This window comes from Alligator mississippiensis, chromosome 3 (genome assembly GCF_030867095.1).
Source record: "Alligator mississippiensis isolate rAllMis1 chromosome 3, rAllMis1, whole genome shotgun sequence".
Classification (NCBI taxonomy): Eukaryota; Metazoa; Chordata; order Crocodylia; family Alligatoridae; genus Alligator; species Alligator mississippiensis.
The window spans coordinates 261,714,773-261,737,342 of NC_081826.1; the positions used below are offsets into that span (position 1 = coordinate 261,714,773).

Sequence of the window (22,570 nt, forward strand, 5' to 3'; positions counted from 1 at the left end):
CAACATCTTCATTAATGATGTGGACATTAGTATCAGAAGTAGACTGGCCAAGTTCTCCAATGACACCAAACTCTGGGGTAAAGCGTCCACACCTGAGAACAGGAGGGTGATCCAGGCTGACCTTGACAGGCTCAGGAAATGGGCGGATGAGAACCTGATGGTGTTTAACACCAAAAAATGCAAGGTTCTCCACCTTGGGAAGAAAAATCCGCAGCATGCTTATAGGCTCGGCAGTGCTACACTGGCTAGCACTACGGACAAAAGGGACTTGGAGGTCATGATTCACCACAGGATGAATATAAGCCTTCAATGTGATGCTGCTGCTAGTAAAGCAAGCAAAATACTGCCTTGCATCCATAGATGCTTTTCAAGCAAATCCCAGGATGTCATTCTTCCATTGTACTTGGGTTTGGTGAGGCTGCAGCTGGAGTACTGTGTCCAGTTTTGGGCTCCACAATTCAAAAAGGACGTGGAGAAGCTTGAGAGGGTGCAGAGGAGAGCCACGAACATGATCAGAGGTCAGGAAAACAGACTTTATGTTGAGATGCGGAGAGCCATGGGCCTTTTCAGCTTAGAAAAACGCAGGCTCAGGGGTGATCTGATGGCCGCCTATAAGTTTATCAGGGGTGCTCATCAGGATCTGGGGGAACGTCTGTTCACCAGAGCACCCCAAGGGATGACAAGATCAAACGGTCACAAACTCCTCTGTGATCGTTTCAGGCTGGACGTAAGGAAGAACTTCTTTCGTGTCCGAGCCCCCAAGGTTTGGAATAGACTGCCGCTGGAGGTGGTTCAAGCACCTACTTTGAACTCCTTCAAGAGACATTTGGATGTTTATCTTGCTGGGATCCTATGACCTCAGCTGACTTCCTGCCCCTGGGGCAGGGGGCTGGACTCGATGATCTTCTGAGGTCCCTTCCAGCCCTAATGTCTATAAATCTATTAAACTATAGATATACAATTGCAAGAGGTATCCTGAGTTATAAGCACATAGGAACATAAGAATGATCATTTACTGGGTCAGACCATAGGTCCATCTTGCCTAATTTCCTTTGTCACACAGTGGCAGAAAGACTGTCTTTTAACCTGGGCATTGTTTTGAGATACAACCTCTTTTGTATTAGTCTTTGACTAGTTATTAGTAGCTTTCCTTTAACTATTGGTGCCTGGCAACATTTCAAATTGAGTTGATGGGTGAATGAAATGTGATGAGTCAGAAAAGTTTTTTTTTAAAAAAAGATACCTACTGAGTTAAAGATTTTGAAGAGAAAAAATTTGGAGGAACCCCCCCCCCCCCCCCCAGAAAGAACGAAAATATAGGTGAGGGGACAGAGAATAAAATCGAGGCAAAAAAATTGATAAAATGCAAGAGTTGTAGAGAGAGGAAAAAACAAAAATGAAAACACTGGGCATGTCTACACATGAATTTATGCACAGTAAGTGGGAACAGGCCGCAAATTACTGCACAGTAAGTGGGAACAGGCTGGCATCTACACATGCAGGTGCTAAAGTGCATTAACAATGTGTGGACTGACTTGAGACTAAAGTTAGTCCCAAGTCAGTCTACACACACAGTTTTACTACTCAGTAAGGTGTCTACATGTGCATTACATGATGCAGTTATCAAATTTACACACGTCAGCATAAACTGCCATATTTACTGCTCAGTATGGGTGTGCATGTGTAGCAGACGCACGCCAGTAATTTTGATTACCGCACAGTAAATGTGCACGTGTAGACACTCACTGAAAAAAAAACAAGGAAAATATTTCAGCATGACTTACGATGTAGCAGAAAAAATAATAACAAAATCCCAACCCAAGTATTACAGTCAGGATGAGAAAGCAAGTAGGAGAGTGCTTTGGAGTGCATTAGCATACTTTTTACTTGAATTGGTTGGTAGGCTTCATCTTTACACCATTGGCTGTCAATTAGAATTGTGAACCCTGCTAAATAGTCATTTAAACATGCAACTCTAGATTTGGATCAGTCAAACACAACAACATCTAGCTGCCCCTTTTCACTAAGCTCACCATTAGCTTTGGGAGGAGGGGTTCAGTAAGTGCACTACTTTCATTCAACACTACAGGAGAAACGTCCTGTGGAAACAGAATCTTCCACTGGGCATGTATATCAGTATTAACGTGTGAGAAATATTTAATGAGACAGGGTATCTAGTCCATGATTTTTTGTTGTTGGGATATTTACATGTCAGTTTTATTCTTCTCCTCAAACATTTTAAAACAGCGCACTATTCCCTGAAAATTGAAATAGCTGGGGGTTTATATTTCCTCTTACTCCATCTCATATTAATTGTTCCTTGAGAAAGTGTTGGGATTCAAGTGACCCAGCCAGTTGCCAGGTCTAGTCTACACTCCCAAGGCTTAAGTAGTATGGCTATGCCACCACATTCCCCAGGTGGAGATAAAGCTTCTGCTCAAAAGGGGGAGTTCTTTGTCCAGTACAGTTAAACTTCCACCTGAAACAATACAAGTGATAACTGCAGAAGGACACTCGCCCATGTATTTGCATGTTATCACAGTTACATTGGTTAGGGTATGGTATATATATTTTTTACATATTCATATTTCCACCAGCATAGCTATGCCAGAAAAATATTGTTGTATAGACCTGGTGTGACAGAGTGTTCTCCAAGGGATGCTTGCTCAGGACTGCTGTGGCCTTGTCTGGTCTCTGAGAGTACCCCAACGAGGTAATTTGCTGTAAGGTATCTCTTCATATCCATCCATTTGTAGTCTTTTGAGTAGCAGTGAGGTGCTGCTTTCATATACCACCCCCTTGTTCAGTTCATGTAGTGGGACAGTGCTGCAGCTGAATGCCTATCCTTGTGAGGTGTATTTGACGATGCTAGCTACACATAGCATCAAAGTACTTTCTGATAAAGACTGAATGTTAATTGGCCTGGCTTGGATATGTATACAGACTAATAGCTATATGTTCAATACATGCAGTTTCCCCTCTTTCAAGTTTAGTGAAATCACTGAATTGATTGTTTTTAAGTTTCCAAATAAAGTGTGCTAGGCAATTCCCAAACCAGATAAAAGAAACTTCTCTAAGATGCTTATGATTGATTTTGGCAAGTTTTTATTAACAAGATATTAGGTGCATACTGCAGAAAGTACAAGGTCCATGTCAGTAACATAATGTGGTTAGTCAGTAACACTTAGAATCTCAGGTTTGGACCTTGTAGGGTCACTTGGCCCAACTTCCTGAACAATAGTAGGAATGCTTCTCAAAAGTCATCCTTGTCCAATGCTTATCTAGTCTCATCTTGAAAACCTCAGTGAAGGGTCCACAAGTTCCCTGGGCAGTCTATTCCACTGCCTCTAATCTTAGGCCCCCAAGATGAAGCAAAGCGGTAGATTGATAAAGTATAGGTTGAAAATGATAAGCTTGTAAGCAAAGCTGCAGCAGTGCAAGTGCTGTGGAAGGTGCTCCCTCTGCTTCTAGTCACTTGACTCACTGAGGCTGGCTAAAACTGTCAGATTAGCCTATGCAAATTTTCTGAATTATGAAAAGCATTCCACTAGCATTTCAATAGCGTTGTAGCACCATGCCTAAGCTAGCAAAAATGTCAAGATGATCTTGTCAACTCTTCTCTTCTGTTCCAGGTTTTGTAGTGGCTTCTCAAGACACCTAAGCACTGTCTTGAGGGTGTCAAAGACTCTTTCTGTGAGAGTTCTGATACCTCTTAAGAACTTGCTGTTCTACCCTGCTAAAGTGTGGGAATGGATTATAGTTGTCATGAGAGAGATGGGCCTGGGTAAACTGCTGTCTGACATAGGTAAGAATATTCACCCTTCTTTCACACTGGGGCTTTGTATTACTACAAATGGATTTATATAGAACCTGGGTAAGACCCCTAAAATGTACAATGGTACTGTGCCTCTCCACTAGTCATGGCACTTAGCAGCAAAATATTAGAAGAATTACTGCAGTATAAAAATTTTTTTTTTTTTTTTTTTTTTTTTTTTACAGAGCAGCTATTATTAAACTCTTGAAGGATATCAATGGGATCAGTAAGACTGGAAAGAACAGATAAAATAGAACAATGTGGTAACTTTGCAATGTAGCCGGCCAGTAAGACAGAAATGTAACAGAATATAGCACTAGCTAAAAAAAAATAAGTTTGTTAAATTAATATTTTTAGAGCTCCCAATACATTTTTACTTAGAGAATACAGTGTTTTGGTTGTCTAGAAAAAAGTTATTTTCTTTTATTAAATGCATAAATTGCATCTTGCACCTAGTTCAGGGAACATGTACTTGATTTAACAAAAGCACATACAAGCTTACCTCTTCTTAGAAGCCAAAGAACTCTGGAGAGATTCAAAGCCAAATAAGCTCTCTCTCACTTATTTCCCACAGAAAAAAGAAAAAAAAAGAAAAAACCTAGGCTAAAACATGGGATTTATATTCTAACCTAAATGAGAATGACCTTGGGCTTTGGTTGAACCAGTTAGGAAAGCAAATTCCAAAGACCATACAATGAAAAAAAACTGCTGCATCCACACTACCACCAGGAGGGATGATTGCAGCATGTGTGTGCATACACAAGCTCATTTCAATCCAGCTAGGTTGGGGAATGGTGCCCACTCAAGTAATTTGCCTACAGTCCTTAGTAGTCTTATCCAGAGTATGTTAAAGCCTGTTGTTACCTAAGCCAGCTGTTTAAAGTAATCTTCTTGTTGAATCCTACATGTGCTTCAGCCATACCTTCGTTTACAGTATAGCAGGTACCCTTAATGCCACAATCTTGGTTAAGTGCTTCAGATGTCTTCTATTGATATACAAGAGCCAAAGCTTTCTTAGGCTGATACCTTTTACTGGACCAACTTCTCTTGTCTTGTTCATCATGTCTTGCACTGAAAGCTAGTCTCACTTCATCCTAGCTATGCAGTTGGTTCAATTAAAGATATCACCTTAAGAAATCTTGCCCCTTGCACAATTTCTAGACCATCATGGCTACATCACTATTACATTACTGTTCCATTGATACAGAAATTCTCAAGTAACCACAACACAAGCCATGTTGCTTTGATGAACAAAACATGGAAAAGATCTACAGACCAAAGGTAACAATTGGGAGCTATAATAACCAAACAGCAGAAGAATTTCCCTTCTAGGTCAGACCAAAGATCCATATAGCTTGGCATCCTGTTTCCAACACTGGCAAGTAGTGTAAGCTTTAGACGAAGAGTAAAAGAAGCCTGGCACATGTAGGGTAATCCATTCCCTATCATACCCTCCCAGTCACCATTAGTAGGTTATATCCCTCACTGTTATGGCATCTGGTAGACCTTTCCTCCATTTAGCCACTGCTAAATGAGGCCAGTAGCACTTGAAAATGGAGTGGAAAATAGACAATTGAAAGATGCACTGAAAAGTGCAAATATTTCTTGTGTTTATATATCCTTGGGTCTGACTATACACTAGTATAGTCAGACCCAAGGATATATAAACATAAACAATACCACAGAGGGTCAGACAACAGGCCTATCTTGCCCAGTCTCCTGTCTGTCACAGTAGCAGAGAATGGGTGATGATGGGAAAGTATTAAGCAGGGCATATCCTATATATCCTTTTAATTCTATTAAGCAGGGCAATTCCTCCATATATCATCTGGAGTACTGTGTCCAGTTTTAGGCCCCTCACTACAAAAAGGATGTGGACAAATTGGAGAGAGTCCAGCAGAGGGCAATGAAAATGGTTAGGGGTTGGGGGCACGTGACTTATGAGGAGAGGCTGAGGGAACTGGGCTTATTTAGTTTGGAGAAGAGAAGACTGAGAGGGGATTTAATAGCAGCCTTCAACTACCTGAAGGGTAGTTATAAAGAAGATGGAGCTAGACTGTTCTCAGTGCACTGAGACAGAACAAGGAGCACTGGTCTCAAGTTGTAGTAAAGGCAGTTTAGGTTAGGTATTAGGAAAAATTCTCACAAGGAGGGTAGTAGAGCGCTGGAGCAGGTTATCCAGAGTAGTTGTGGAATCTCCATTCTTGGAGGTTTTTAAGAGCTGGGTAGACAAACCCTTGGCTGGATTGATTAGTTGGGTATGGTCCTGCTTTGAGCAGGGGGTTGGACTAGATGACCTCCTGAGGTCCTTTCCAACTCTAATTTTCTAAGATTCAATGATTCGGTATCCAGGATGATTTATTCCCCCCTGGGCAGCTCCCAGCATTCAGAGGCCAAAAGATTCTGTAGTTTTAAAACTGGAAGGGCTGTACTGAAATCACAATATAAAGCAGGAACCATGCTAAGAAACCTGCAAATCATTCCAGGGATTTTTAGAGTTAACTGCAAAATTGAAGAATATGAGCAACACGCACATGGGAAGCTCTCAAGAGAAAAAACAATTGGCATGTACCCAAATTACTTTGTTCCTGGAAGATCCACAAGGGAAAAAAAGAGCTCTGAAGCTAGTAACAGATAAGGGGACTATACTTAGATACTAGACTTGTAGAGAAAGGAAACACTTAGAAAAAATAATTAAAATGATGTCATTTTAAATATTTTCCCCAAGGTAAATCTTTTGAAGGAGAAGTGTAACATAGTAGGGTACATATTTGCACATAGGTGTAATTCAGGGCTCTTCAGTTGGCCCATCCTATTAGCAGGAAATAGATTTCTGCCTGAAGTTGCCAGGTCTAGTCTACACTCTCAAGGCTTAAGCAGTATGGCTATGCCACCACATTCACCAGGTGGAGATAAAGCTTCTGCTCAAAAGGGGGAGTTCTTTGTCCAGTATAGTTAAACTTCCACCTGAAACAATGTAAGTGATAACTGCAGAAGGACACTCACCCATGTATTTGCATGTTATCATAGTTACATTGCTTAGGGTATGGTATATATATTCTTTACACATTCATATTTCCACCAGCATAGCTATGCCAGAAAAATATTGTTGTATAGACCTGGTGTGACAGAGTGCTCTCCAAGGGATGCTTGCTCAGGACTGCTGTGGCCTTGTCTGGTCTCAGAGTACCCCAACAAGACAGCCCAGATGTAGGAGAGCTCAGACTCCTTCCATACTCTGAGGATCATATTCTGGTTTTTCAGTCCCTCACCTTCTGGTTGTCCATGGCCCTGACTCAAGAAGCAAGCATACAATTCCTCTTCTGAGAGAGGGACTTCATCTCCAGTTGGGGTACTAGTACAGCTCCCATTCCAAACAGCACGGCAAACAGTCTGTTTAGGCAAGGCATTTATTGGGGAAAAGGTCAACCAGTCAGAGGTTCTCTGTCCCTTCAAAGAGGTTAAGTAGTTCCTTGGTCCTCAGTCCAGCCCACGCAGCCCTGAACACACTCAGAGGTACTCAGATGTTTTTCTTCCAGTCTCTCTGCACAAACTAATGAGATGAACCGAGTCATGTAAGATTATAACAATGTGAATACCACCAACAAAGAAATGTCACAATAGAACCCGTAGTCCATCACACTTGGCCTGAATAAATGTTGCCACATTTCCTTACTGTAGAAGTGAGGCTTGTTAACTCTGGATGGAGGGCATGACAATAGACACTGATGTGAGGATTGCCTAGGAAGAGTTGAAAAGTGAAAGCTGAACTTCTGACTAACACTAGACTTACCAATTTAGTCAAAGTCTAGAAAGGGAAATATATAATCTTTTACAGCAGGCATTGACTGGTTGTAGCCAGGTATAAATGTCACCTGCTCATACAAAGAAAAAAATACTATTACTCAATTGATTCACTGATTTAATTTAATACTAATGTTTAGATCCAGCAGAAGAAAGCTAAAAAGAAATATAACTAAAACTACTCTTGTATCAATATATTTAACATCTCATGTTTAATATGTTGCTTTTTCTAAGTTTGGCTAAAAAATAATTTCCCTATTCCACTTCATTTCAAGGGTGCCTGTCCAACTGGGAAACATGTATTTTCCTTTTATATTGGAAAGAATGGATATAAAAACTTCTCACTGCCATTCCCACCAGTGATATGAGAACAAATATTATGCATTAATTTAGAGAGGGAGTTTTTGTAATGTTTCAGTTATACATTTCTGTGGCTTAAGTTAGCAAAAGTTGGGGAAACCCTGATAAAGCTTACCAAAGAGCAAACCATCAAAGTGCTTCAGAAGTAAATCAAGGGCACTTCAATGTGACAGGCTGTGTGTACTACAAATGACTGAGCTGTTACAAACAAGAGTTGAAAGAGTACCCTGAAAGGTAGTGACCTGGGGGAAGCCTGGGAAATAGCTAAAAGAGGACACACAGGCTTATTTGCTTTGACAAAAATTCTACATTTTCTTTATAAGGAGATGAGAGTTCAACTCAAAATTAATCAAATCATTGTCTACCACCAGGGCTGTGAGAACCAGTGTGAACCCTCTTCTGCCCACTAAGTGAGTTTGGCTTTTGCAGTTATGCTGTGGAGACTTTGACAGATCTGTTTTCTGGCACATAATCAGCAATCAACCACCAGCTAATTACATAGCACAAGAGAAAATGTGGTAGCACGCTAAGGAAATTTTGCTGACAAACCCAAACTATTTGTGTGTGTCTTTTAAAAGGGTAAATCAAATGTCAGTATTCATTAACTATCTTAATTGTGATAATCTGGCTTCAGAGTTAATATTCCATCGAGATGACTCAAACCAGGTGAAATCCTTGCAAGAGAGATTGTTCTGGGCTGTTAGGCTGAAGGTTTAGTTAGTTTTCACATTCATATGATGATTTACATAACTGTAATAACTAGATGCTTACTCTAGAAAGCAAACTTAAATCCCACAGATGAATGCTGTGACTGTGTGACAGAGTGCCTGAGGGGTCTGTCACTTTATGAGAGCCAGACCACAGCCACAGCCTTGCAGGGCAAGTAGGGCACAGCTGGGGCTGGGTTGCCAGAGAAACCAGCTAATGGCATTAATTAGGAGGCACCTGCAGGCAACTCTGAGCAAGTCAGCTGACCAGAATGGGGCAGGGCCTGAGGAATATAAAGCAGTTCCAAGGCTGGGGAGGTAGTCTGTCTGTAGTGAGAAGGAGCTCTGCAAAAGTGCCTGGGAGGTAGCAGCAGCAGCAGCCTGCGAGTATGCCAGGCCTTTGTCAGCCAGAGAGCTGGGTCAAGCGAAGGATTTAGGCCTAGGTTTGGGGCAGGAATCTAGTTAGAGCCAGAAGAGGCTGTGTATATATTTCGATTACAGTTTGAGTCTAGGGAGGCTCACAAGCCCTGACCCAGGTGGTAGGGTTTGTGTCTAAGACTTGCTTTCAGTATACTGGAGATTGCTGAGGGATTGTCCTGTGCTGTTTCAACTGGCCTGGGAAAGGGCCAGGGCCCAGGGGGCCCAAAGGTCCATAAGGGGCCATAGCAGAGACTGCTGGAGCTAAGGGCCCAGAGATCTCAACCGGCCCGAGGTTGGAACAGGGCCTTGGAAGATAGAGGTCTATGGTCACTGTCTGGACAAAGCTGAGACACGAGGAATCTAGAGGGTTGATATTGTTAGACCCCCAGACTTGGGGGTGGGGATGACTATAGGGGTGGTGAAGGAGGTCCCATAGTGCCTGCAGGAAGGGCACTGCAGCATGACATGGAAGGCCAAGAGGGGTGATCTGACAAAACTGAGAGGGCAAGCCAAGAAGCTGAGAACCCTAAAACTTGTTTTAGTCCATGGACTAGAGCTCGAGGGCTCAGTTAGAGCAAAAGGGTAGAGGCTGAGAAGGCCAAAGCCTGACTTGTCAACAACAATAGGCTTGCTCTGTCCTTCAGGTAGCTTCTCTCCTAGTAAATCTTAACATCAAATCCAGGGCAGGGTGCAGTGGTGTGGATGTACCCTGCTTTCAGTTGAACATGCTATGGAAGCAGCAGCTGGGGACTTCTTTAAGTCCCTTCCTTTCCCTCCATGCTCAGTAGCACATCTCCTCCTCATCTCTTACCTTCTTCTCATTGCTTGCCCACTGCTGTTGCTGTCTATCTGCCTTAGGGCAGAAGTGGGAGTAGGGTTTGTGGGGAGCTCCAAAGCTGCTACTTCCCATTCCAGTAACATTCTGCAGAGCCAGGCGCATCAAGGGACGGCAGCAGTAGTGGGCAGGTTCCTCCTCCCTGCCTGGTCCCTGCCAGATGTCCCTGCCAGCCAGGGAGCAGGCACAGAGGAAGGGAACCTTCCTGCTGCTATTACTCACTCTAGTCAAGCCTGGCCCCATGTGCAGCCTGGATGGAGTGGCAGAGGAATGATTTTTATCTACTTGAGGGACTTTAAAAAGTCCTGCACTACTGCTCCTGCAGCATGGTATCTCTGTGGTGGTAGATGGGGAGGGTAGAAGTGGGGAGTACATTCCCCTCTGCTGTGCAGGTTGCTGTTCCTGCACCTCTGTCTTTACAAAATCCTGGATTCACACATAGTCGTTACGGTATGCAACAAGTACTGGCTATGCTGGTCTTCTGCAGAGCTGACCCAAGCAAGGTGCGGGGCCTGGGGCAAATCAGCCCATGTGGGGCCCTGCCCTCGCTCCAATTCCATGGGCCCCAGACCTGAAGAAGCTGCCGCCACCATTGGCGATAGTGTGTGGGAGCGAATAGCTGGATGTGCAGCTGCTGCTTCACCCATCTCCGTGGGGCCCCCCAAAGCACGGGGCCAGGGGCAGTTGTCCTGATTCGCTTCCCCCTAGGGATGGCCCTGGTCTTCTGTGTATGGGAAATGCAGCACTGCTGTTGCTACAGGACTGTATCCTGTGTGAGAAGCAAGCGATCCATAAATTTCTAACAAGGGGAGTGGGCCTCTATTCTGGAAGCATAGATATACTTCACTTTGATACAGTGACCTGGTCCTTTGAAATCATGCAGCTCTAAACAGGAATGTTAAGGGAGCAGGCACCAGTGTTCTTTGTTGTTTTGTTTTGGGTTGTTTTGGATTAATCAAGGAATTAAAATTTAAAAGCTATCCACCTACTTTTTCACTGACTTAAAATGCACGCTTAAATTGCAAAATAGAAAATAGGTTAACTCCTATTAAGCTGTTGTTGAAATAGAAACTTTTTGTAGGCTCTTCACTTGAACTACTATGCATTTGTTTCCTATTGCTTCTATATAAATGATACTCAAATTTTGAAAATAAGCAAGTTATTTTTGATAATTTGCCTTGTCAATTTCACTTCATAATAATATTTTCCTAGGCTAAACCAAACACTGTAGTAGTTCATGTGTAAAAATAAATTACCTAGATGCAGGCAAAACTCCTCAAGTAATCACAGGAGGTTGTCTGTCTTTTCCATAAGCATTATTTCCCAGCATAAATATTTGAGATGTCTGTATATGTGGACCATCCTCTACCAAACAGCACCCTGCAGCTGCAGGGAAGAAATGAAAAAAAGGAAACAGTGAATCTGATAATGTGTTAATGTCCATAGGCCTGGTCAATATCCCAGTGCATTAAGAGTTTTGCTATTGATTTGCAAATTGCTCAGCCTTAGCTTTACTCTGTTCCTACTGATGTTAACATTTCTCCTGCTGAAATAAAAATGAACTTCATGGGACAAGAATTAGGCCGATCTTAACTGCTTCTGTAAATCCTACCCCAAATATATGATAGAACAATCTCCTTTGTATAAAAGAACAAGTATAAGTCTTGAACCAGCCTTTTCAGTTAATTTTTTTCTAGATACTGTTTCAAAAGTTCATTAGGGTAATTAAAATACATAATGTAATGTTACATCACATTATTTTCCTCATTCAGATGTCTAAAGATTCACTTTCTATAATTACCTATTTGCATGTTACAACATGTGTGCAATAATTAATAAAGTATATTAAATATATGTTACAACACTGGTCTGGTCTCCACTCTAGCTATTTTTATATCCCCAGATGGCTAGCAACTGGTAATCAACATTAAAGCAAAATTAAGCCCCATAATACTGGTATTATATAAACTCTATAATTATATTTGTTTATTAAAATCACTTTGGACTGAAATGTTCAGGGCTTGATCTCTGTTTTACAATTAATTTTATGCAGAAAATTAATGCCAATTGTGTCCAGCTATTTTTTCAGTTATAAGCATTGGGGGTATGCATTTATTCTGCCCTCCAGTTTTTTCAAATATTTTTAATGAAATACTTAATTCAGCAAGTCAACTTTTCACTAATATAGTCCTCACTGGGTGTGTCTACCAGTACTGCAGATACAGAGTAGAATAATGGTATAATAGCAAATATTTTATAAATATATTTTCAGCCTTTTAACACATTAATACTTTAACTTTTCCTTGAACTGCTTTGTAATATCTTTAGCAAAAGTACCTCTCAGTGGGCATGGGCACCTCCACACGAAACACTACATCGCTGTAGCGATGAGCTATGGTGATTTAGCATTGATAGGCACTAACTGTGACACTGCTGCTACTGTTCAGTAGCTTGTTGCTACTGTGCAATAGAGTAAAAAATGATCTGTGCACCGCCAGGACTGTGCAGTACTGGTGAGTACTGTGCAGTCATTTAATACTTGCTTGTTGCTACTGTGCAGTAGCAGCGGCGTTAGTGCTCACTGACGTAGCTTATTGCTACGGTGACATTGCATCTCATGTAGACATGCCCACTGAGAAGTACTTTTGCTAAAGATATTACAAAGTAGTTCAAGGAAAAGTTAAAGTATTAATGTGTTAAAAGGCTGAAAATATATTTATAAAATATTTGCTATTTTACCATTATTCTACTCTTTATTTGCAATACTGGTAGTTAACTAGATTTTTTCCCTTTAATCTGAAAAAATTGATACAGAAATTTGTAGAGGAGCAGTGTAAACAGGGGTTACCCCAGTGCCATGTTTACAGCCCTTTTTTGCAGTATTACTGACATTTTACAAAGGTTTAAACTTTCCTAGCATCAGTTTTGCTTAACCTTTGGATAACTGGGCCTGCAGATGCATTGAAATTAGATGTACCTAAGATATGAAAATGAATGCTTCTTTTTATGGCATGCCTGGAAAAATGCACTGTAAAATGCTATGCTAAAAGTCTGTATTTTTCTTTTGTTAAACTAATTGCTAGGAACTGGTTGGGAGTAGAAAGAAAAAAAAAAAAAAAGAGTAATCCTGATAAATTTAAACAGAAAAATCTTTGAAATGGGAGGTCTATTAAAACAGATTACCTTTCACATGTCCTCTTTGAATAGAATATCATGAAGTGGTTCCATTTATTCATGCCTGAGCCTCAGTACCTCCAGAGTATACTTTAATTTGATGTAATTTGTATCCACTAGCAATAAATGTAGTCTGTGCCACCTTTGCTGTACTAAGAATGGCTTGCAAGGCCAACAAATTCCAGCATATTGCATGGCACTGAGATGCGAGCAGTTCAAATACTTGAGTTCCAACATCTTGTTTCATGACGAAATCTGCCAAGGTGAATCCTCCATTTAATGGCAGATGTACAAGTACCAAACATTCTGGTTTTGATAGGACAGTTCTGGCTTGAAAAACACGTTCCTATTTCCCAAAGCATAACCCCCTCCTCTCCCCTGAAAAAAACCATGATTTTTGTCTAGGCTTAATTTTTTTTGCCTTGGAAAAATGACATATATTTACCTGATCAGCAACTTGTAGAACTCCAGTACAGTGCCAGGTGGCACCATACTGAGATCATGAGGCACAGACAGAAGTGACAATTTTCACCCAATCTGGCCACAGAAAGCAGACTATAGCTATGACCAAACACAAGTGCATGGCTGTAGATCACCAAAAAATGGCCGATTGTGCAAAAATCTGAACCCTCAGGTTCAGATGAAGACATTTCAAAATCAAGTGTCTTCCATAACTTGTGTCTACTCTGCCTCCAAGCCTGTTGTTGTTTTCAGAATGGGAAAGAGCAAAGGGAGGAGAGGGAGTTTGGTCTGGGTTTTTTTCAGCTCCTGCTAGAGGGTTAGGTGTGGCAAGTACATTGGAACCCCTCTGAGGTGGGGGAATTCCAATTCACTCACCCCACTCTCCAGTGCTGGCTGGGGAACCCCTAAAATGAGCTCTGTCTGCTCCCTTTCCCCCTTCCCATTCTGAAAACAGGGACAGGCTGGGAAGGAGAAAGGGCCATTGCTAGGGGATCCAGTTGGAAGCTGGCAGCCAGCAGCCAGATTTCCTTTCCCCTTGGAACCAACAGTGAACTTCTGTTTGGTCCAGGGGATTGTTTTAACTCAAAACACTTCCTACAAAGCATTTGCACTTACAGTGGGGAGCTGCATTTTGTCTGTGTCCATGATGCCTACTCTGCACCTCATACCTCCTGAACAGGCATGTGTGTGGTATGTGTATTGTGAATAGGCTCTCACAGTTCTCTGGTCTTGTGCTGGGGGAAGGTTATAAATATCCTGGCTGAAGGTCCCATAACTTTGGTAACTTTAGGCAGACAGGTGTGGCTGTCAAGCTGCTGGGACCAGTGGGAGAAATCTCTTTGAATGGCATTGGACAGAACCCGTACTACTCAATGGCTAGGGACAGACATTACACATAAACTGGTTTAAGTGATCAGAAACTGGTTTAAACCTGTAAACAGAACAGACATTCAGTACACATAAGCCAGTTTGAAAATGCCTGAAACAGGTTTGAGATAAACCTGGTTGAATGTAGTATCAGACTTAACTGATTTGGCTTAAACCGGTTTATGCAATGTCTGGCCCAGACCCCTTGCTGGTTTAAGTTAAATCAGAGTTTCCCAGCATCCCGGCATGCTCTTTGGGTTGGGCTCTGCTCCAGAGAGCTGGGCTGGCCCCTCCCCTTTGATCTCTAGCCAGAGCATGGGTGGGGTGTGGCCAGACACTGGCCTGCCATGGCCCCCAAGGCAAATTCCTCCCTCTGTCCCCTCCCCCACTGGCAAACCCCACAGACCACAGCTGGGGTTTGCCAGCCCTAGTCATACCTCCACAGCTTTGCTACAGCCAGGCAGAGACAGAGTTAATTCCTCCCTTTGTCCAGCTTGCCTGCAGCCAGGGAGGGGATTAATTCCAGAGGGGTCTAGAGCAGGGGAGGGAGGTAAGCTATTTCCCTGTATGCAGATCCAAGCCCTGCAGGACCAGACTGAGAGGTGGGAAGTATTGGCAAAGACCTGACAATCATCACACACGTGCTGGAGATAGAGTTAAGGGAAGTTGCAGATATCTTCTGGCTGGAAGTTGTAGACCAAAGAATGCAGACAGCTACATGTACATTATAAAGCAGAACCTGTAAAACCTAAACAAAGCCTTTCTGAATGCCTGGCTGTAAGGAGACATGCTGCCCTCAGGATTAGTAAGACTTATGCAAGGCTTTCTCTTGTCTTCCTGCTTTACATTTTAAGTTAGACTATGTTGTGTATGCTGTATTTTACTGGGCTATATCTTAGCTTAGGCAAAGACTTTTGGTAGTTCCCTGTTGTATGCTTTGCAAATGCTCAAACATGCTCAATACATGTTTGTTTCAGAGAAGAGACTTTTTCCCCCATCCTCATTACTCAATCTGGCAGCAGTTCCCCCCCTGCCCCCAGCCAAAGGCTGCCATCCCCTGTATTGTGCTAGCCCTGGCTGGTGCCTGGCCATGCCCCCTCTGCTCCAGCAGGGAGGGGTGAGAGCCTTGGAGGGCACCTCTCTCCTCTCTCCTTTGACAGTGGCTGGTAGGAATGCTCTAGCACCCCCCTGGCTTCTGGCTTGAGCCACTGCAGGCATGTGGCTGCATTCCCTGGTTTAGCAGAGAATGTCTGTCCAGTTATTAATCAGTTTAAACTACGCAGCTTAGACTAACCTGCAAAGAGTGAATCAATTTAGGCTCAGGCTTTTTGAATGTCTGTCCTTAGCCCGTGTAAACAGAGATATCAATCATGAGTGTGAGTGCTTCCTATGATATCAGGCAAGGTGGAGGGCATCTATGAAGGAGTGACCCTGAGATGTTTGTGACTTTCTTGTCAAAAACACCAAGGGCCCTTTTAACAGCTGCAGCTGCTTCTCAGTTTGTGTTTTCCCTAGTAAGAGTAGTGGACTTGCTCCACATCTTGCCATTCCCTTGGGAGCCAGTACTTGTTTAACATTTTGTCCAATTGCTGAGATGGGAATAGAGCTGCTGGCCTGCTCTCCCTCTTTCCCTGCAGCAAGGACTGGGGACAAAGACAGTTTCAATCCAGGCCCTGATTTGATCCAGGCCCTGCCATGTCTTGACATTATAGTTCCTTAAGGAGGCTGCCCCCAGGAGGTAGATGAGGGTTTGGGGGTAGGTCCTTGTTTGAACTCAGGCCTTTCTGGGTCTTGGCTCATTTTTAATCTGTCTGTGTCCCGTTGCTTGGCATTTACCACACCAGGACTCTAGGGCTAGGGACAGAAATTACACATATAACTGGCTTAAGTGATCAGAAAGTAGTTTAAACAAAATGTAAGTTCAGTGTGCATAAACCACTTTCAAAATGGCTGAAACTGGTTTATGATAAACCTGGTTGAATGTACTATCATATTTAACTGATTTGGGTCAAACTGGTTTATGCAACTTCCATCCCAGACCCTTTTCTAGTTTAAGAAAAATCAGAGTCCCCCAACATCCCAGCATGCTTTTCAGCCCAGAGCTGTGCTCTCTCTTCTACCTGAGCAGGGCTGGCCCTGCCCCCAGCTGCCAACAGGAACTTTTCCATGCCCAGCAGCCAGGAATGGGGTGGATTCCCCTGCCTCACCCCCTTCCTCTGTCTGGGAATCAACCCAGCTCCCAGCTGGGGTAGGGGAGTGTAGCAGGATGGCATCCTAGGGGTCGCCGTGCTCTCCCCTAGCATCCCCTTACTGTGCCAAGCTGCCTAAAGGGCACCCTCTATTCTCCCCCGCCATGTCTTTGATATATATATATATCAAAGGGAGGCTGCCTTTTTGTCCTCTTGGACATGGTTCTCCTGCTATACACTGGCCCCATTTCTGGAATGGGTGTTCAGGTACACCCCAGCTTTATGGGCTATGCGTGGCTCCAGCCACCCCTTTACCACACCCGAAGCCTTGCAGATGTAACAGACATTGCTCAGTCTCACTTGATGTCTCGCTGGTACTCAGGCTCTCTGCAGCCCTGTCTCGCTCTGCGCCCCACTGGCACTCGGGGTCAGCACGCTCCCCACGCTGCGCCCTCTCTGAGGCTTCTCAATCGCTGCCCCCTCTCTGGGGCTGGGGTCCCCACACTACTGTGAGTCCCCTATGAGGCCTCCTCCATCCCCTTATAGCCTCACCCAAGCTGCCAGTTAAACAGTAAACAAAACACAAGCCCCTGGGCTATAACCTAAATCCTAGCCACCTGGCTACAACCTTATTCCAGCCACACCCAGGGTGTTCCATCCTTCCCCAATCTCAGACTGTACTTGCAGTTTGGCCTCTCCCCTCTGCTTGTTCTGGGAGAGCTCCTTCCCCCTTGGCTGCCAGCAGGGAACTACCCTCCTGGCCTCAGCCCTGGGGTTTAAATGGGAGCCAGGCCCTGCCCCTTCTGGTCAGCTGAATGCTAGCAGGTGTGGGTCACTGGCTCCCTCCGGTTGCCATGGTAACCCGCAGCTGGGCTCCTTCCCCACTGCTCCAAAAGTAGCATGCACTTTAGTGCCCTGCTACAGGGAGTAAAGCCCCATTGCTGGTTTCCCCCCTCTACTGGGCACAGGGTGTGTGTCTCCCCCCCCCCCGGCTACCCCGCAGGACCTGCCGGGCTGTGGGTTGCACTCAACGGGGAGTCCTGTGCTACAGGACAGTGTGGGGCACGGGAGCTGCAGCCTGGGATGTGAGCCTCCTCCCTCCTCCAGTGTCAGTCCTGCTGCAGCCTGGCAGGCACAGTGGGCTGGAAGCCATAGAGTCTGTGTCAGGCAAGGCTGACGGGCAGTGGGGGCTGGCTCTGGCCATGCAGAGGGGGAGGACTCACCCAACACCCATGGTGGGGGGGTTATTATAAATATATATCTCTCTCTATATACATGAAGTTATATATATCTACACTCCTAGTCACACACCAAAAGGAAAACCATAAACCTGTTACAATGTGCACACCTGTGCACCCATACAAAGGCCCGCTGGTCTTCTGAACCTGTGACAATATACACACCCGCGCACCCACACACAAGTCTGTTGGTCCCTCAGACCCGACACCACAGTCCCTTCATCCCCACCCATTACAGAGTTACAAATCCCAGTTCATCCATTCTCTGGACACCCGCAGGGAGCTTAGACTAACCTGAAAAGAGTGAATCAACTCAGAGTCCAGCTTTTTGAATGTCTGTCCCTAGCCTTGGTTCTTGGGTTCTGGCTCTAGCCCTTTGTGGGCTCTGGGCCACTCAGCTCCCAGTCATGCCTCTTGTGGGCATGGGAATTAAACACCACCGTCTTTGCTGTCAGATCCAGCCCTCTGACATGCCACAGTCTTTCCTCTGAATGTATTTGGATGCCTGCCAAGTACTGAACACCCTGGGGTCCAGGTCCCAGGAGTGCTCTGAGCTGGGTGCCTTTGCCATACCCCAGTGGCCTTCAATCCACCTTTTATACCCACTCTGGTTTAAATGTAAATCAAAAGGACAAACATCTGCTCTCAGAACACCAAGAACACAAAACCCTTCCCTGTCAGGTTAATCACACCCTGCAGTTGCTAACACAAATGTCAGAGGTACTTACTTTTCATTTATCCAGGTGTTGGGTCCCTCCATTCCTTTGCTGCACAGAATCTTCCTGCTGTAGGCCACCTGGGCTAATTCTGCCTGGGAGATCTGCCTTCTCCATAGCCCAGCTGCCCTTCTGGACCAGGTCCTGGGCCTTATGAGCCTCCTTTTGGGTTCCCTGACCTTCTGCTTCTGCCCCAAGCCTGACAATTGCTACCCACACCTGAGACTGGCAGCCATTTTACTAAAGGCTCCCTTTGTCAGTATGAGACTGTTCAGAGGATCAGGGCTGGCCTTTAGTAATGGGGCAGGGACCTCATTACAATCATGTACAATTTTGCTGCAACTTGGGGCAGAACTTGACACATTTGTGGTTCCATGCAGATTATCTTGTAAAATAACTTGTAAAAGAGCAAACAAAGCAGCACAGAACTTGTCTACTAATACCCTTTTTCTTACCCTTCTCCCCCCCCCCCAAACACGAAGAATGAAATGAAAGAAGGAAAATGGCCTTTCCCTCTGCTTTATGATATCATAAAAGATTGCTTTTTAACAAAGACATGATCATTTCCTCACATCCCACCACCTGTTTCATGATACTAAGAAAAAGAGGGAAGAAACAGGATTTAGTCCATGGGCAAACAGATGCAGAAATCGGCACCAAATGCAGCAATATAATGTGGTATTTGAAAAAAACATAAATTACAATTACAGTGCATAGTATTAATCACTGTGGCTCCCAGAAGCAACACTGTACTTGGGGGATGTGTGAGGGGTTGCATCTATGCATGCATTAGTGCACTTTTCTTAATGCGCATTAAATTTAGTACCTCCAATATTAAGTATTACATAAATGTGCACTAGGCTGTGCTAATGCACAGTAGTGTGAGTGTACACTTTTTAGGTGACAATGCACAGTAGCCTATTCTACTGTGCATTAGTGTATTAGCATGGTTTTTTATGCACCTCTTTAATGCACAAGATAGGCTACTGTGCATTAAAGTGCACATGTAGATGCACCCAGGGTTGTGTTACTTTTTACCTTTAAAACTGGTGTGTGATCTTGTGAAATTTCACATACTATTAATTTCCATGCACTTTGTACAGGCATCCCGCATCTTACACGGGGGTTACGTTCTAAAGGCAGCGCGTAAAGGCGAAAATTGCGTATAGTGAAATCACATATTACCATGCCAGCGGTGACTGCCTCTGCCTCCAAAACCTCCTGCCGCCGCCGTGGAGCTGCGCTTAGAGCTGTGCGGCCGGCAGCAGCAGTGTAGCGCGGGGTGGTGATGGGGATGGCTATGGGCCGCCTGGCCACCACCACGCCCGGAGGCCAGCCACACAGCTCTGGACATGGCTCCATGGCAGCAGCAGGAGGTTTTGGAGGCAGAGGCAGTCGCCGCTGGCAGCGTGGTGGTGGGTGGGCCTCCAGGTAAGCGGCAGCGCCGCGTGCAGACTTAAGCCCTGTCCCCCCCTCCCCACATATAGTTAAATTTGCGCAAGTTAAATGTGCGTAAGATGCGGGATGCCTGTATTTTCAAAGTAGTTTTTGGTTGGGTTTTCTTTTTACATTTTAATAGAAAATCCTTAAATTGGGTCCTGCTTTGTCCTTTGGTACATGTGTTGCTGACTGCTATGTCAGAAAAGCATTGTCTTTCTACACTAAATTTGGTACATAAGTAAATTCTGAATTAATCTGTTGCAGTGTCCTTTTTTCAAAATTTAGATCTAGTGGATTTGTTCAGATGTTGTTCATCATAGGTGAATATTTATGTGCCAATAATTATTTTGGCATAAACTTTTTATGTACATTTCCACATAAAGAGGCACATAAACGTTTGGATGTCAGTGCATGCATGAAACTTTCCCCATCAGGTAAATTTCCTCCATCCAGACCACTACTTTTCTTACAGATTTTATGCTACATTGGAGAAAGATTTTATGTGCAGCTGCACATAACAGGGAAGGGTTTCATGTATAGTGGCTGAAGAAAAAAATATTCTTAGTCAGCAGCTGCATTTCTTTCCTGTTTTTTTGTCTAACTCCTACCCTGATTGAATCAAGTCCCCAATCCTATTTATAATGCCCATAACTTAGGCATTAAAAATTCATAGGAAATTAATACACAAAAAGGAGTGCTGTGAAGCAGTTAGCAGTAAGTGACAAATGCACAGAAGCAAGAGCCTGAAAAATTAAGCCACCTAACCATCTCTCCCATCTGCAGCCACACACCATTACCACAACTACTATACAACAGAGACCATACATCACAATTTTAAGGCCTGGCTTTCCAGCATCACTAAACCCACCCCTCTCAAAGCAAAGTGCCACTACACCCAAAATGCAAAATTTAAAGGTCTTATAGGGTGTGCCTACACGTGTATTTTAAGCTGTTTTTATGTTGGTGTGTACACATGCAGGAGTTACAGAGCAGTAACTGTGTAAGTGGACTGACTTGGGACTAACTTTAGTTCCACATCAGTCCACACACACAGGGTTACTGCGCAGTAAATCATCTACATGTGCCTTCCTGATCATTAACTACTCAGGCATAAATTTCCTACTTGCATCATGCAGGTAGCAAATTAATGCCCAAGTCAGCATAAGTAGCCATAGTTACTGTGCAGTATAGGTGTGCACATGTACCTATACTGCACAGTAATTTTTGGTTACTGTGGTTTACTGTGTAGTAACTGTGTCAGCCAGTGTAGACATGCCCATACAGTAGTAACCTTAACTCATTTTATGTACGTATATGTTTAATGTAATGTATGTTGCATGTTTTGTGTATCAGAGTAATGCTAAAAATACTTGTAAAATACAGCAGCCCAATTTTACCCACAAATAAATATATACAGAGCTCTGATACATTTCAATAGGGGTTGCTCATATCATAGTTAAATTAGGTTTTATGGGTCAAAATTTTAAAAAACGCTCAACATCCAGAATCTTCCACTGAGAACAGCACCTAGATCTTCAACAATCCCCAGCAATCATCAATGTTAATTGTCTTCAATGGGAACTGAACACTTTGGCAATATCTGTATGACATAATTGATTTGAGGTAACAATGAAAGACTTCACATTTGGATTTTACATTAAGATGTTTTTATTTTACTTATAAATGATCCAGAAGTATTGAAGATGGAATGTCACCTGATGACACACATTTGAGTCTTGTTACAAGTAGGGAAAAATTTGAGAAATCCTAGAACTAATTAAAGTACAGAATAAGATAAAAACTACACAGTCAGGCAACACAATAAAAGACAAAATCTCATAAAAGAAAGCTAAAGGTAATCCATATTGGAAGAATAATTTAAAGTACTCATGCAAAAGAACTGTTTCTGAACTGGGCCCTGAACACATGTAGGAAAGCTTAAACTGTATCGTACCTTATCCTCTTGAGTAGCAGTGGTCCTAAAAAATGAAAAGAAAGAAAGAAACCCCTCCAACGATAATATATATATGTATAATAAGAGCCATATTCTTATGGTTGGCGGGTGTGTGTCAATACGATGCAAAACAAAGTTTTTCATATTATTAAAGATGCTTTTGTAAAGGTATTGACTATGCTGTTCGAATTATTTTCAGTTAAGCATCATTCTTTACAAATTGTGCTGAGCTGGTTATTAGTTTGGTTTCACCTTTCTTTGAACCCATGGAGAATGTTTCGAAATCCCCATTGTGGTGTTTTTTTTATTTAACCTGCTGAGGTAGGTTTATAGCTGCAAAGCAGTGGTTCTCAACAATTTTAGACTCCAGATATCCCCCCATAAATTTTCTAAATTTAGCAGCTCTCCATTTAAAAACATAATATATTCATTACATTGTTCAAAAGAATAAGACCAGAAACACATTTTTAAACAAACTGGAAAAAGCATGTGAATAACTGTAATATTATAAATAATATGACAAAAGCCTGACAGTTCTTGTAAATTTGGGATTGAAAAATAATACAGCAATTCTTGTGCTGCAAAGAATG

At 43.2% G+C, this 22,570-nt stretch overlaps 1 long non-coding RNA gene across 1 annotated transcript; it reads right to left on the bottom strand.

Moving 5' to 3' along the window:
- Positions 1-6,975: 6,975 nt before the first annotated feature.
- LOC132249154 (uncharacterized) lies at positions 6,976-17,370 on the bottom strand. The gene is made up of 3 exons (XR_009460562.1): positions 17,314-17,370; positions 11,197-11,326; positions 6,976-7,367 (listed from the first exon to the last, which is right to left on the bottom strand). It is a non-coding gene; the product is annotated as an uncharacterized LOC132249154 (long non-coding RNA).
- Positions 17,371-22,570: the final 5,200 nt, after the last annotated feature.